General features: G+C 41.3%; 1 pseudogene; it reads right to left on the reverse strand.

The window, feature by feature from the left end:
• Window positions 1-3,269: 3,269 nt before the first annotated feature.
• The window catches only part of LOC110031390, a 2,715-nt pseudogene continuing 1,772 nt past the window's right edge, over window positions 3,270-4,212 (reverse strand).

Here is a 4,212-nt window from a genome sequence, read left to right on the forward strand (position 1 = left end):
GCTTGAGAGGGAGGCCATAGAAGGAAGATGAGGGCTCATCTCTATGTATAAGCTATGTATTCTCCATTTCTTTTGCTTTAGTGAAATATTTGATTGATTCCCTCCCGTGGACGTAGATCCAGTTGGATCGAACCACGTAAACGATATGTGTTTGCTTGTGTTCTTTTTCGTCTCATTTCTATGTCAGGAAGTACATTATCTCACAACATACTGTTTGTCACCCAACTTCGCGGTCGAACGACGCGAAAGCGAGCGAAAAGCCGGCCGCGGGATCGACCCAACGACCCCAGCTTTAGTGTCGCCATTTTTCTAAATTGCCCCTGCAAGATCATTTCCGCTCGCCATCTCGTCTGTTGTCCCCAACCCCACGGCCTCTGCGCCTTCTTCCCCGACCAACAACGAATCCACGAAGCGAGGCAGATAATCGCAAACCTATCTTTTTCGCTTGTTTGAACCTCTCTTCGCCGCTGCCTGCGTTTCAACTTGTCGAAGCCGAACCTAGTTTGACTGTCCTAGCCTTTGCGATCCCAAGCCCGAGCACTCAACGTCTTCTCAATCATATGAAGGATCCCTACTTTGACTCCCTACCGTGGTAAGTATTCCTACTAGGCTCCTCCGTCCTATGTCACGATCTTCCCAAGCCGCGCAATCTCCCCTGCATTGAAGCCTTCGCATGTCTCCCCTTCCTTGTGTGATTCCCTGCCCTAGACTGTGCGCTCAAGCTCCTCTCCCGTACGATTTCCTATTCACTAACCCATTTCACTTCTGTTAATCAAATGAAGGAAAGCTATGTTATGCACAGTTTTTTGGGGTGCAGGGGATTCAATAAGGCAACTCATCTTGCACTAGCAAAGCTAATCGATTAATGTCTTGGGCAAATACAAGTAGTTGGGCATTTTATCAGTTTATGAAATTTTTGCAGCTTCTTATTTTTATTTTTTATTGTTATTGGCATTTTATTAGTTTATGTGGCTGAAGAATCACATATTGAAGAGTATTTTCTCTTTGTTTTATGTGTGATGTCATTGTGTGGTTGACTAGATAGATATACCGATGATCTCTTCATACATCAGAGCGAGTCTGGTTGTATTTAGTTTCTTGGAAGTTTTGGGGGAAGAAGTGCTATTGGTCTGGCGTTAGCTAGAAATTAAGATTCATAATTATGGACTTCAACGAGCTTGTGATTGACCAGCTGTGTTGGAGGTATTGTAGTTGGTTTTGTTCTAAGAGATGCGTCTTTTGGCAGATAATATGAGGAGAAATTTCTAGGTTTGAATGTGTTCTTCCAAATCGTGAAAAGGAAGTATAGAATATTGCAGTGAAATAGCTTTATCTGATAAATTGTGCAGGATGTGTGAGTTTTAACTTGTTTTGCATGTTTTAATGAGGAATGTCATTTTTTTTAATGTACTTTTTGATTGATTCTCATATGGAGGAGTCCGTGCCGGTTTTACAAAGTAACAAGTACAATTATGTTATGGTGGTTCAAAGAATTGCCCTATTCACGTGCCACAGCGATTAAGCAACTTGGATTGTCCATGACTTCAAGGGAAACCGCTGCTTCATACAAGGGCAACCGCTGTTTTATGCATTACAGGTTCTTAAAATGAAAACTAGCACCCAAATACTACTTGAAAGGTGCTTTAATAAATTTATTTAAAGAAACAAAAGTCTGTCTACTTTGCTTTTCGGCAGCGGTCATTGGTTAGCCAGGACAGGCTTATCTTATTTGCCTTTGGGCATCATTCCTCTTTTAGAGTTGAGGAGATTGGCAGGCAGGGATATGTTGGATAATTCATAGAAATTGAGTGGTATGTATGTAAAACTTTCTTAAATTTATCATGTTATAACTTCAACGCAATGAGATAATCTTTCTCATTTCTCATGTAAGAACATAATTGAAAAGACAGCATGTAAGAGATACGAGTTGAATCTTTACAATTAGATTGCCTTGCTTTATCTTTGCAAATTTATTTATAATATTTTTGTTATATTTTTTTGAAACTGAAGTGTTTATGGGGTTGAATCTCAGTATGTGGAATAATCCCACAAGGACTTACAATAAAAGGCTTCGATTGTGATCTAGGCTTCGATTGATGCTGAGCCACTATAATCCTTTTGTTCTTAGATTGTGCTTCAATTGATCTGTATTACTTTTGCGAAAATATTATTGCAATCTGTAGCCAAAGTGATCAAAATGTTGATACATGCTAGTTGGATACTTCATGAATTGTGAGATAGATGTATGTCAGTTACTCAAACATGAGCTTCAAAAAATTGTGGTTGAACTCCCTCTTCCTCTTCCAATTGTACTGTTAATGCAGTGTTGATTATTTTTTCATTTGTTAATGTGTATGTGGCAAAATTGGGTGAGTTGTTTACAAATGCCACAACATTTTTTTTCTCCTTCCATCAATTGGTTATTGGAAGGAGTAATTTTTTATTCAAAGCTATGTATGTTCTTCTTCATTGCCATAATAAAGACGTTCGCTTGCTTCCTTGTGGATGTAGGTCAGTTTGATCGAACCACGTAAATTGCTTGGTGTCCTTTTTTACATATCAATTTCGTTATTTAAAATGTTTGTTTCATTCTAATGTAATAATCATAACCGTTTTGTTTTTATATCACCTGACGATGATGATCGGTTTAATTATACATTACATATCTAACACCAATTTTATTCCTTAACCATAATTAATTTCACATATTTACATAATTAATTTCACATATTTACGTATCAATTTTATTCCAAAATTATTTTCATTATACATTACATATTTACATTTAACTTCATTAATTTTATGCAACTCAATTCTTTCGTAAGACCTCCAAAATAATATGCAAATATTCGTAAAACTTCAAAATTTATGTGCTAGATATGTAAATACATAAGATTAACATGTGTTCTTATTCCTAAACAGAAGTTGTTAGCACTTTGGTGTCTTACTGAAGTTTTAAAAAAATGATTGTTATACTCTTCTTTTAAACAGTTTTACCAAACAAGAGTAGTATGTTTTTTTCCATAAACAGCTGTCTAATAGCTGGTTTCACATAATTGCACCAAACAGACAGTAAGTTTTCCCACAGCTACTTCAACGCAGCAGCTTCGTGGAGTAGCGTAGCTACAGCTGCGCCAAACAGGGTCATAATGGTCATCAAACGGAGCGACACGCGGGCTCCACCGAGACCTAAGTTATTCAAATAAAAGGGCATAAATAAATACTTTTAATGCTTTTCATCAACAGCACATTATCTTCCAGCCCTCCCATACAAATACCAATGAAAAATATACAATGAGCAGCACTAGGAATTAATTCAATCAATTTAGACTCAAAATGTAATCTTTTAAATGATTAAAAAAACAAAATTAAATTACTGATTCAATTAAGAATCCTTCAATTCAAAAATTTCCGAGCTGTCCAAACTCACCGCAGAACCAGCAGTGAGCAGGCCGCCTGCCCCACTTCGCCGGCCGTCCTCTCTGCCACCGGCAAGTGAGATACCCGACACTTTTTCAGAACACGAAGACGGGTAAGAATGAACAAAGTCCTCACCAACTATCTCGCCCCTCACCTTCTCCTCGGCCGTCGCCGTCGCCGCCTCATAGGGAGACAAAAAAGTCAGCGGCGGCGGCGGCGGAACATTCGGCACGTCCGCCACATTACAAACGTCACCACCTCCCTCATCGTCGGCCTAATCGCAGCCACAGGTTGAGAGCAAAGCAAACCCACCTTAACTGCCACCTCAGCCTCATCCACGTCATACCCACCATCAACGAGCCGTGGGTCAACGATCTCCGTCCATCTCCCCTGTCCCCAAAGCTCCCAAACCCAGTCCACAAGTATAAGCTCCTCTGGCATGGCTTTCGGCTCTATCGGCCTTCGCCCGCAAACCACCTCAAGAACCAGCGCCCCGTAGGCGTACACGTCCGTACTCGTCGTTGATTTTCCAGTCCGCGTAAGCTCCGGCGCAAGATACCCAAGCGTACCCACCACCCTCGTCGTCCCCGGATTTGCTCCGTGCTCCTGGAGCTTCGCCAACCCGAAGTCACCGAGCCGGCCTTCGAGATTGGCGTCGAGGAGCACATTGCTCGCCTTTACATCGCGATGGATGACGACCCGTTCCCATTCCTCATGGAGGTAGAGCAGCGCGGAGGCAACGCCGCGGAGAATACGGAAGCGCTGTACCCACTCGAGCGGCTGCGGGGGGGG

This window comes from Phalaenopsis equestris, unplaced genomic scaffold (genome assembly GCF_001263595.1).
Source record: "Phalaenopsis equestris unplaced genomic scaffold, ASM126359v1 Scaffold000803, whole genome shotgun sequence".
In the NCBI taxonomy this organism is placed as follows: domain Eukaryota; kingdom Viridiplantae; phylum Streptophyta; class Magnoliopsida; order Asparagales; family Orchidaceae; genus Phalaenopsis; species Phalaenopsis equestris.